The sequence below is a fragment of the Peromyscus maniculatus genome, chromosome 1 (assembly GCF_049852395.1).
Source record: "Peromyscus maniculatus bairdii isolate BWxNUB_F1_BW_parent chromosome 1, HU_Pman_BW_mat_3.1, whole genome shotgun sequence".
Taxonomy (NCBI): domain Eukaryota; kingdom Metazoa; phylum Chordata; class Mammalia; order Rodentia; family Cricetidae; genus Peromyscus; species Peromyscus maniculatus.
This window is the reverse complement of record NC_134852.1, coordinates 187,990,414-188,003,633: the sequence shown is the minus strand read 5'-3', so window position 1 is coordinate 188,003,633 and position 13,220 is coordinate 187,990,414.

The following is a 13,220-nucleotide window of genomic DNA, read 5'->3' as shown; positions in this document are numbered from 1 at the left end:
CAAAGACAAAGCACAAGAAATGCATATGGATGCAGACTCATGTTTGCAAACTCAGAAATCTATGACTTCCACTCCTTTAAGCTAACACACACACATACACACACACACACACACACACACACACACACACACACTGCTTCAAAGTATTTACTGTGGGCAGTAAAGTATTTATTTGCATTTTCTTTAGTTTCCTACCTTGGAATTATTTTCAGATATGTTTAACAATAGTTAAAGAAAATACATCTCAGTTTGAAGATAATAACTCCTACTACAAAGATTGCACATACAAGTATAACATTTACTAAATTAAAGATCCATTGTCCGGATGGTTTGTATCCAAGATCACATAATTTTTGGTCAATATTGAGAACTGGGATCTCTGTCTTAAGCATTTTCCACTCATTATATATGCCATGTTTAATTAAAAACTGGAAACAATTTGTCCATGAAATCTCACCCATCGTCTTCTGTTTTCCAAGGCATTATTGAGACATATTCACTTACAGACATTTAAATGGAATTTAACTGGATCTGGTGTGGAAATGTACAACATGTACTACAATAGGAGCTGCCTTCCACTGTTGTAAAAGGAAGGAAGGAAGGGAGGGAGGAAGGAAGGAAGGAAGGAAGGAAGAAAAAAGAAAGGAAGGAAGAAAGAAAGAAAGAAAGAAAGAAAGAGAGAAATAAATAAGTAAAGGAAGAAAGAAAGAAAAGAAAGAAAAAAAGAAAGGAAAGAAAGAAAGAAGGAAAGAAAGAAAGAAAGAAAGAAAGAAAGAAAGAAAGAAAGAAAGAAAGAAAGAAAGAAAGAAAGAAAGGAGATTTCAATAAATGACTCCTAACAACATTCTGCTATACTCAGAGATCAATGCCTTGCTCGGCTATCACCAGAGAAGCTTCTTCTATAGTAGATGGGAACAAATACAGACTTGTGCATAGAGCAAGAGACCTTTGAACACTCAGTCCTAAATGAGATGTCTCCATTGAATTCCTTTCATCAGGGAATTCCTTAGGGAACATAATGAAGAGTAGGTAGAAAGACTGTTAGAGGTAGAGGGAATGGAGGGGACCAAGGAAATAAGGCCCTCTAAATGCATCAGGATTGATGCACATATGAATTTACAGAGACTGAAGCAGGATACATGGGGACTCCTCAGACTGGGCCTCATGGGGTCCCAGCACTGAGAGGGGAAATGGACACAAGCCCCCACTCCTGATCCAGAAGCTATTTCCAGTTGATGACCATTTATAAATGAAAAATTGGTTCTTTCCAACAGAGTCTCACCCAAGGATATAGGCTACTCTTAAGGGCAGACTCCATGCCCAGCAGTAGATGGCTAATAGAAAACAAACTCAATGGCATCTTTAGATGTTCTTTGTCTCATAATGTTGTTTTGTCAGGGAATATTTTTATTTTAAATTCTACTGGTCCCTTGTGTATATATTATGGCTTCTGGTTTTGTGTTCTTGTATGTATGGACATGTCTGTCTCTGAGTCTATATATGTCTCTTGTGCTTTTTCTTTGGCTCTTTTTCTTGTTTTGTCTTCATGCTTCCATTTGTTGGATTTTGTTTTATATAATCTTATTTTATTTTATTATTATTTTTAAATGCCAGTTTGTTTTCTAACAGACAGAAAAAGTGTGGGTTCAGAAGGGAGGGGATGTTGGAGGAAATGGGGGAGGAGAAACTATAATCAGACTATATTGTATGAAAAAGAAATATTTTAAATGAAAGAAAAATTGTGAAAGAAAATGAATAGGCCAGTGACAAAAAAAAATGTTTTCTGTATTGCCTTTCCCCACTGAGAACACTGTTATTGGTGTAATTATTCTTCTGCTGAGTAATCTGCCATTTCTCTTCTGGCTCCAATAGAGTTTATCCTTTTAGTGTATTTGATAGCCTATTTCTCTATGATTTTGTACATGTAGATACTTTATTCAAGTTATTTGTACAATTTGATATTTTCTGTGGTTTGTTAGTCATGGCGATGTCTCAGTCATCCTCTGAGTGTTGTTCCCCACCCCACCCCTGTCCTGTACTGACTGACATGTGTTGGTAGTTTCCTGTCTCTACCATTGCTTCACTTCTCAGACATTTCCACCGCTCTTTCACTCAGTGCTGCACCTTGAGTTATTTTCAAAACTCCATTTGTATTAGTTGATTCTTTGACTGTACTAATTTGGTTGTGTTGTTCTCATTATCCATTGAATTTTAAAATATTGATCTTCAATCTTATTCTTTCTGTTTTATTTATTTTTTGTGGCCTCGTATTCTTTGATTTTCATTCTTTTTATCCTTTGTCTACATTTAAAATATATTCTAAGCCTTTTCAGATTCCCTGTTGTTCCTAAGACTCTGTAGTAATAGTGTTCTGTCTGCTAATTATTTGATAGTGTATTTTATACTTGTAGATGCAGAACTTTTTGTGTTTCATTGTCCCACTGGTTAGAATGTCAGAGGATACTGGTTAGGATGTCACAGGACACTGGTTAGAATGTCACAGGACACTGGTTAAGCACAGATTTTTGTGAAATTTTCTTCTGACATGTGCTTCTGTGCCTTCAACTTGGATTCTTGTTAATTCGTAGGAACTGCAAATTGAACTCTGAGCCTCAGATTATATAATATTAGGATTTAATTTCTTGTGAGAATTTTGTTTTTCAATCACATGAATCCAAGATAAAATAAAAGATTTGCACTGTCTCCCTTAACAGTACACAGACTTTGCCTAGATCTCTATTCTGGGGGGAGGATAGCCCTTTCAGAGTCCTGGCATTCTGTAGTGATTTACATTCTAGTTCATGACATTATACAAATTTAATCTCCATGGGTACAAATTAAAACTCAAACTTTTAGTATTTGTAGTTCTCTACTCCCGTACACACATTCATACCAATGCTGGTGAATGAAGGGTCAACCACAGGCCACCTTTTTAGCTGTTGGTACATAGGCTTTTATGAGAATTTGTGTGCTGGTTAGTTTGTTGTTGTTATTATTGGTTTGTTTGTTTTGTCAACCTGACACAAGCTACAGTTATTTGGAAAGAGGAAACTTTAACTAAGAAAATGCCTCTATCAGATTTTCCTGTGGCCAAATAACCAGTACCTCTGTGTGTAGCTAGCGTTTTCCTGCCTTGCTCACAGTCAGGAAAAATCTCTGTCACCTGCCAGTCCCACACCCACTCAGATCCAACCAAGTAAACACAGAAATTTATATTGCTTACAAACTGTATGGCCGTGGCAGGCTTCTTGCTAATTGTTCTTAATTAATCTTAAATTGATCCATTTCTATAAATCTATACCTTGCCACGTGGCTGGTGGCTTACTGGCGTCTTCACATGCTCCTTGTCATGTCATCGGCTGGCAGTGTGTCCCTGCCTTCCTGTTCCAATTCTCTTCTCTGTTAGTCCCACCTATACTTCCTGCCTGGCCACTGGCCAATCAGTGTTTTATTTATTGACCAATCAGAGCAATTTAACATACAGACCATCCCACAGCATCTGTGGTCTCAGCTTCAATGGTTATGTCCAGGTTTCTGTTTCATTTCCTGCCCCAATTCTTCTTGATGACAGACTGTAATGTGGAAATATAAGTCAACTAAATGCTTTGCTCAGGTTGCTTTTGGTCCTGGTGTTTATTACAGCAATAGATAGTGTCTCTACTATATGTGGGCCAGTGTGCATGCACATGAGTGTGCACATGTGTGGCATCCACAGGTTGATAGCAAATTTCTTCCTTAGTTGCTCTCCACTTTGATTTTTGAAACAGAGACTCTCACTGGACAATGTGCTCACTGATTGGCTAGACTGGCTAACCAGTACACCTAACAGTGCTTCTGTTTCTACCAGTCTCCATGCTACGGTTATATATGTGCAACAATTCCTGGTTGTTTATCTATCTATCTATCTATCTATCTATCTATCTATCTATCTATCTATCTATCTATCTATCTATCTGTCTATCTATCTAGTGTGGGGTGCTAGTGATCTGAACTCATGTGTAACAATTCCTGGCCATTTATTTATTTATTTATTTGTTTATTATTTGTTTATTTATTTTAATGTAGGGTTCTTGTGATCTGAACTCACGTGTAACAATTCCTGGTTATTTATTTATTTATTTATTTGTTTGTTTAATGTTGGTGTTTGCGATCTGAACTCATGTGTAACAATTCCTGTTTATTTGTTTGTTTGTTTATTTTAATGTGGGGTGTTTGCGATCTGAACTCAGGTCTCCAGCCTTGTAGGGGCGGTCACTTTACAAATCAAGCATTTCCTCAGCCCTGGACTTTTACATTTTGCAAACTCCTTAATCAAGTACTTACAAACAGTTTTGTTTTATTTTATCCAGAATTTCTTAGTATTTGGATGAGAGTAGTTATTCATCAACCTAGTTTTCTACATTGGTCAAATTATAGTTGTAGCATTTTCAAGATGACAGAATTTTGCATGTCTGAAGCTTAATAGACTGCATGATCTAAGATTTACTGTATTATTGATATTTATAATTGATATACTTATAGAACAATTTGCATAATGTCAAATGGACCTCAGACTGCTGTTGCAGAAAAGTATTTTGAGTATATCCTTTAGTTTATTTCCACACAATGTTCTTTGATTTTTGGCACAGGCTTGATTGACAAGGGAATGCAAAGTTCTTGGATCGTTTCCTGAGGATCTAGGCTTTTCTGTAAAACTCTCTAAATTTTGGGAACAAAGTGAAGACCAATAAAGAACCAGGGTGGTGAACAAACAGAAGCCATAAACATCATCATATACTTAAGTGATATGCCTGTAATCAACCATAGCAGATGTTGCAGGTCAACAATGCAAAGCACATAGCCATATTTTTCTTTAATTAATAAAAGCATATTATAGTGTTATAAAAATAATAATTGAACTGTATACAGGGCTTGGAAACAGTGATTAAGATATGAGTTCTAAATTATTTAGCTTTTATAAAAATTTCAAGCTTTTATATATATTTTCATACCAAGAAAAATGTGCTCTTTTTAATAAATAATACACTTACTTATGATTACAAAAAATAGACATTTCCTAAAAGTAAAATAGAGACACTTAGGTATGCTTAGTTTCCTAAGCCTGAGAATATATTATTTTCATTAAAAATGTCAATGCAAATAAGAATAATAGCACAGTAGTATCCAGGCTATATTCTGAGAAAAAATGATTAGTTATAAATTATTTTAGTATTAATAATAAAAAATAAAAATAAACTATATTCTTTTCAATAATCTAGAAGTAAAAATTGAGCTAAAAATAGGAATTTGGATAAAGCAAAAATAATCCATTAATAGAATTTACATTAATGTAAAGAGCAACAACTAACATATTCTAGCAATATAATACATACATAGTATAAATGAGAAAGAGCAAATAAATAGAAATACTAAATCAGTTTAAAAAATAGAATAATAACTAAATGGAAAAAACTTCAGTAGAATAGTTTGTGTTGAAAACATTATAAATTATACAATTCTCAATAAATAGTAATAAATGTAGATAAGCAAATGAACATATTTGGTTTATATATAATCAAGTATTCTTTATTGATTAAACTTCATCTTGAAGTTTTTTTACTGGCTAGTTCTTCACACTATTCTTAAACTATAAAACTACTCTGGATATTTGCACAGGAACATTCAATTTATAGCATATTTATTTCCCAATCAGAAAAAGCTAGAAAGAAATGTAGCCTTCTGTCTACAATAACTTAAAAAAATGGTGTCTAAAACAGTCTCCAGTTCTGGCCAATTTGTTGTATCTCTATTGAGAAGAGTGCTTGCTGAAAGCCAAGAGATGTTGACCTTCTTTATTATACAAGGCAGAGATTTCTCCTAAAGTAAGCCCAAGAGTCCTTGAAGTAACCCTCTGTCTTCAGCTAGAGGAACATGGCAGTTATGGAAAATGTGGGCTTTCACTGTAGCGATTTCACTAACAAAGGAAATCAAAGAAGTGCAACTGAAAGATAACATCATGTCATTGTCACGGCCTCTAAGGTCCCTCCAAATAGATGTGGCTGCCCAGAGTGAGGCACTATTACCCAATGAAAGGAAAAAAAGTCATTGCACATTATCATAGGAAGATCATAGAACAATAATAAAAGTGATAAGGATGCAATCTTTGTTTTTAATTAGTGTGGGACAGAGATTTTTCTAAGTTAAATATTAACCCATTTAATTTCCATAATAGCCTATAACACAGTTCTTACCTCTACAAGTGAAAGCAGACAGGCAGACAGATGAGCACTCATATACACATGTGTGCGCGCGTGCGCACACACACACACACACACACACACACACACATACACACACACACACTACATAAAAGTAAGAAAAGACTCCTTATGAAGAAGGAAGAGAAGAAAGAGAGAAATGCGAGGTGAATGTGATCAAAATGCATCATATACACAAATGCAAAATTTAAAAGAATAAATTGAAAACTATCCCGAGAAAGCAGACACTGAATTAAAAATTCTGGCACAATGTCAAGGAACTAGTAGTCGGCAGCATTGGTATTGAAATCCAAGGAGTAAATTCAGAAGCTGAATTTTTAACTACTTTCTTCTGGCTCCCCTTCCAGGAAATCAAGCAGCTTTTCTCCAGAACACTGAAAGATTTAAAGGGAAGGTGAAGGAAATTTCAGCTGAAGGGGAGGCTGAGACAACCAGCACATAGTCATTTCTTGTGCAGATCATTCTTGTATTTCTCTTTAATTTAGTTTTTTTTTCGTCTCACTGGAGAGTGATTCTAAACTCTAGTGCTATCCTAATAAGGACACAGGGGATTTTTACTGTGGGTGTTTGCTACATGCTTTTCACAGGATATTGTATCCTGATAGATGGCTTAGAGTCCATGTGCCTGAGCCATGGTTTGATGTCTCTTACAAGAAACTTGCTAATGTTGGGAGGAGGGCTGGCAAGCTGGGCCTTCCCTGAACTCAGTCTAGTTTATTTCTGTCAAGATGACCCCTTTATTAAGGGGCCCTAGATGGGAGGAAAGTTAAGTCTAGGTGCATTGGTCAGAGGGGGGTAACACAACAAAAAGCACACAAAATATCAGAATTAGATTTCTGCTCTTAGGTTCATGAGAGAAAAGAGGCACTGATGGGAGCAAATGGAAAGTCTAGTGTTAGCCGAGCGCTCAGCTGTAGTGATATTTTATCTGTATCCCCCAATAAAATTTATCTGAGGATCAGAGGAAAAAACCAGCCACTCTATTAAACATAGACATCAGGCAATGGTAGCACACACCTTTATTCCTATCTATCACTCAGGAGGCAGGGATCTGGCTGTATCTCTGTGAATTCAAGGCCACACTGGGAACAGAGTCAGGCATGGTGGCACATGCCTTAAATTCCAACACTAGTTAACCATGGAGGTCTGTACAGACAGACAGGAAGTGACAGACTTGGGCAGGAAGAGGAAATGATGTAGCTGGACAGAGAGAGCAAACAAGATAGCAGAACAGAAAGGCATATAGGTGTGGGTATACAGGAAATAGGTCTTTCTTTGGAAGCTGAGGGCCTAAGGTGAGGTTGGTTTGTAGCTTTTCCTATTCCTCTGATCTCTCGGGTTTTAACCCTGATATCTGGCTTGGGGTGTTTTATTTAATAAGACCTTTTAAGATTCGTGTTACACTCAGCCAATGGTAAGTCTAGAGTTAGAGTGCTCAGCCAATGGGCTAGGGAGTTAAGAGATGGGCAGGATGTGTAATCTGAGACCTTTTTGTTGAGTCCAGGACATTATCTGAGCAGGGTTCTCAAGGCAGTTGGCTGAATTAATTTCCACAGATCCAGGCCCTGACCCTCTGGAAATTGTGAACAATTTAGTATTCCAAAGATTAGGAAAACACAAGGGGAAGGTTATATAAGAGGAGAATCTGCAAAGCAAATTGAAAAGGCTCAGAAAAGAAAACGAAGTCAAACAAAGAGGTATGGGGTTAAAGGAAAAACAAAAAAATAAATAAATAAAATGAATAGAAAAATCAGTAAATGTCAGACAGAGCAGGTAGCTTTGGGAAAACTCACTAAAACGATCAAGCTAAATGTAATAAGTATATAGTATCATATATAAAAGATAAAAGAGGCCCAGTATATGCATATTTGATTTTTAAAATGAGAATATATGTTTAGGATTATAATAAATCCTGTTGTTGGTTTTTTCCTTTAGTAAATATAAAGTGTTCTTTCTTGTCATTTTTGATTGGTTTTGTTTTAAAATCTATTTTGTCAGATATTAGATAGCAGATATTAGCTCTTGCTTATGCCTATATCCTGAAATGTTTCCCCTATATTCATTCAGCTGTTTCAGGGTTTATACTAAGGCTTATATTACATTAAGGTTTATATTATATTCATCCATTTTTAATTTATTAAAAAACATTTCCTTTTGTTTTTGATTTACGTGTATGAATATTTTGCCTGCAAACACACCTGTGCACCATATGTGTGCACTGCTCAAAGAGGCCAAACACCAGCATCAGATCCCCTAGGGCTAGAGTTAGAGATGATTGTGAGCCATCAGGTGGATGCTGGGAAACAAAGCAGGTTACTCTGGAAAAGTAGTCAGTGCTCTTAATCACTGAGTATCTCTCTAGCTCCCTTTGTTCCCTTTTAATTTTTATTTTGTTTGTCTGTTTTTTATTTTGAATTTATTTTTGTGTGGGGTGAGAGATATGCATTTAATTTCATTCTTTGGCATATGGCCTGTTTGTGAAGATGTCATTGTGGATAGTTGTTTTGTTTGTGTTTCTTTGTTGCATTTTGTTTATCTCTTGGGATGGAAGCATATTTCATTCACCCTCCACTTCCCGCTCTACTCTTTCTTTTCATTTTTTATGTGATGCCTTCTGGTGATGTATTTTCACTTTTGTTTATATTCCTTGGTGCTGTTTAGTGCTGAAATATGACTGTGGTAACAGCTATAGTAACACGCACAGAAGACATTGTACACTTTATTTGTAGCTCTGATAAGGTTCAGTGTCAGTGGCACCAGGATCCTGGTTGGGAAACATGTACTTTTTAGTTCTCTCTTTCCTTTAGAGCTAAGTGTTCCAATATTTAAGTAGTGAAATGAGAAGAGACCAGGAAGAGGCAATGAGGAAAATGAAGTAAGAGTAAGAAAGAAAATGTGTGAGTTAGAGATTTGAAAAGTGGCAGGAAAGATGTTGCATTGTAAATGTACAAAAAGAATGGACAGCGTTGTAAACAATGATCATAAGGGCAGTTTATGTTTAGACAACATGGTGTGGCTATGATACCCTGTATGATTCAGCTGAAACTTGGCAGAATGACACTAGACATCCTATTGGCCGGGAGTCAGAACAAAATGGCTGGAATGGGCTATCCCAAGAATCTCGAAGCAAATAGTGATGGTATTTGTTACAATATTATTTTAGAAGAGTGTCATTTTTGTGTAATTCTGTATAAATATGGTCTTGAGGTCAGAGGCCTTTGCTGCTCTTCATCTGCCAGCCTGCCTGTGTGTGTCTTCCTGTAGGTCTGTGGGCTTACCTCCATGTGGCCCATTTGTGCCTGTGTGTGCCTGGGTACCTGCTGGCAGATGCCTATCTCATTCATGACGGCTGTCTAGTGGTCTTCACTCTGGGTGACAAAATCTGTCTTTCCTTCCTATGTACGGCTTTCACAATCTCTCCAATATCCTGTCCTCCCACAACCACCTTCTTCTCTAGCATCAGAAAATGAACCTCACAAACTCACTTAAGATTTATCCAGAGAGATTCAAGCTAAAACACAGCCACTAAATAAAGAATAGAAGTATAAATACTAAAAAATATAAATAATAAAATAAAATAAAAATAAGCAATAAACCGAAATTGTGACCTATATTGCTTTCTACTTGGTCTGATATGATTTCTCTTACTCTGAGTATATTTCTTCTCTGGTGGTTGTGAGCTCAAACAAATTAAATCTGTGTGACCTTTGCGTGGGAAAGATTTCTGTGGAGGCTTATTCTCTTCCAGAGTTCCCACTCTGAGTTCCTACCACTTACAACAACGTTACCACGCTGTTCCTGGTGTTTTGTGGGTTTGCCTCGCCCCTCCCACATTTCAGGAACTTCCATGGTTGAGGCTCTGAGGAGGGCGGAAGGCTGTTGGTGTGTGTTCCTCTCCTTTCATACTTGTCAGGATGCTGCAGCAAGTTCCGCCATCCACTTCCTGTTATCCTGTGTAGCTCATCCAGGCTGTGGCAGGGTGGGTACTGAGAGGCTTTGGCTTCATGTTCCAATCTCCCTCACTGTTTGCTGCTTCCAAAGCCTGCTTGGCTTCCAGGCTTCAGTGTGCCTGTATCACTTCACACACTTCTGCCATCCCATGCAGCTTGTCCAGGAGCGCGCGCGCGCACATGTGTGTGTGTGTGTGTGTGTGTGTGTAGAGACATTGCAAATCTCTCCAGTTTAGACACTGAGGCCACAATTCTGTTTCAAGCCTCCTGTGGCCCTGCAATATCTTCACACATGCGTAGATTTCTGCAGCCTAAACGATTTCTCTATGGCTCTTGAGGTGCCTAGTGCCTGTGAAGAGCTATGCCAGAATCTAGCCTGCCAGGAGTACCATGGTGTGGCTGGGAAAGCATTTTGGTTTCTTTATAGAAAAAAATTCCACCTTGGTTTATTTCAGTTTTCTCTAACACTGTCTCTTAATAGAATCTGTTTTTAAATCTTATCTTTTTTCCATTTGATATCATAGAAATGAGATGAATTATTTAAAAATAATACAGATTAATAATGAGGGCACAATTCTGCCATCTGAAACATAACTAAAAGCTAGAAATGGAAGAGAAGTATTAATTTCTTGAAAAAATCTTTAACCTTGATAATAATCAAAGGTATAAAAATGAAGATGATAAGCATGATTTGTCTTACAATGGAGTCAAACACTAAACTTAGTAATGCTTTATGGATTAGTTATTTTTTACTTTTGGTAAAATGGTTCATGTGTCAAAACTTCCCAAAGTTTTGGAAATAGATAAACAATCTTTTAGGTACAATTTCAGAATGACTTAGCAATCCATGTCTGAGGATTTCTTCCAAGGAAATAATTAGGCAATAAATGTTCAGTATAAACAAGGACATACCTTAAAACTTTTTATTTTGGTCATTTAATTGCAAAAAATAGAACCTAAAATATTTATGATCTCATAAAAATAAGAAAGCCGTGTGGAAAGTTCAGTATAATATTAACCTTGTATAAGTCTGGTTGTTTGTATCTAGGTGGTAAGGTTTTATTAGTTTTTTCAACTCCATGTTTTCTAATTTCTTCTGTGATTATGTGTTTTATGTACCATGGGTTATGTTCATAAGAAGCATAAATACACCATGTAGAGACTGCTGCAACAACATTCCTTACTCAGCTTGATCATAAGTGCCAATCTAAATGCTTAGGGCAAATCCCTGACATTCAACTGCAATGTAGTGGTAGTTTATTTATTCTTCCTCATATGTGTTTTCTATTATTTTTATGCTTTCTGAAACAATTATTTCTTTTTGTATTAAAAAAATAGATCAAAAAGTAGAGGAAGAAAACAAAGAAATGTTTGTCCTATGAATTGAATTGGATTTGCTGTTCCTCTGGGTCATTCATTAGTTTGCAGCTTCCTATGTGACTCTAGAAGGTTCTTCTGTGAGGTCACACCTTTGTCCTACACATGCTTTCTATTCTTAGAGAAGATATATAGGTTAAGACTAAAAGGCAAGAAGCAGAGGTTAAAACAGGCCTGGCTCACAGTGCCATCCTTCTAACCAGCTTCAGATCCTCTCCCATAGCATAGGCTGAGCTGCCCCACTGTGGGTTTCACTTCATCACCTGGATGTTCAAGTGATGAAATGAGGAAGACACGAACTGCTTGGAACAGACTAGGGTGAATGAGCTTGATGGGTGATGTTGCTCTGTATGCTGTGAATATCTTGCTCTGAATGATTGATAAAATGCTGATTGGCCAGTAGCCAGGCAGGAAATATAGGCGAAATAAGCAGACGAGAAGAATTCTGGGAAGAGGAAGGCTGAGTCAGAAGTTGCCAGCCGGACACAGAGGAAGCAAGATGTCAGGGCAGAACTCAGAAAGCCACGTGGCTAAACATAGATAAAAATTATGGGTTAATTTAAATGTAAGAGCTAGTCAGTAATAAGCCTGAGCTAATGGCCGAGCAGTTATAAATAGTATTAAGCCTCTATATGTTTATTTGCGTCTGAGCAGCTGCAGGACCAGGCAGGAAAGATTCATCCCGACTGAGGGGCCCAGGTGGAACACAGGAAAACTTCCAGCTACATTAGCTCTGCATTTTTCATCCACTGTTTTCTTCTGAAGTTTTAATGTTGCACATTTATCTTACTGTTTTTTTAAGTGGTAAATGCTTATTATTTTAAAAGCTGCAAAAAATAGAGAAAAATGAAGGAAGTGAAAAATATTAAATTATAAAACAGAAATATATCTATCATTTACAACTGATGAGCATCATTCAAAATGTCTCTCTGTGGATGTGTTCAGAGACAAAGTGTGATGACCAGAACAAAAACAGGTGGTGTAAGAGGCATGGCATTAGTCTATACTCAATAATGTTTGTAGTATCATATCATTTTTCCTTTGAAAAAAGTGAGACACTAATACTTTCTTGCTTCAAGTTAACATTTCATCAGCAAAATATTTCACAGATCCTTAAAAGTTAAGGAAAAGTTTAAGTAAAAGTTTAAAAGATTAAACCCATGTTGTTCTCTCTCTCTCTCTCTCTCTCTCTCTCTCTCTCTCTCTCTCTCTCTCTCTCTCTGGTTTTTCAAGACAGAGTTTCTCTGTGTAATAGTTCTGGTTATCTTGGAACTCACTTTGTAGATCAAGCTGGCCTCAAACACACAAAGATCCTTCTGCCTCTTCCTTCCAAGTGCTGGGAGTAAGGGTATGTGCTACCATGTCTGGCCATCCATATGTTTTTAATATTAGAATTTTTGGTTCAAAACACCTAGCCTGATCTTAAAGTTCTGAATTGAATTGGAGAAAACTGATGTAGCATTAACCACTGGAAATGACAGACTGTTTGATTTTGAAAATAAAAAGTGGTACAGCTGAGAGACATGCTCATCTGCATGTATCATCACTGCAGTCTTCCCATAGTTCTGCTTCTGTGATCCATTCATGTTAGCAACTCATAGGGTCCACATCATGTGTGACAATTACCAAGACTGAT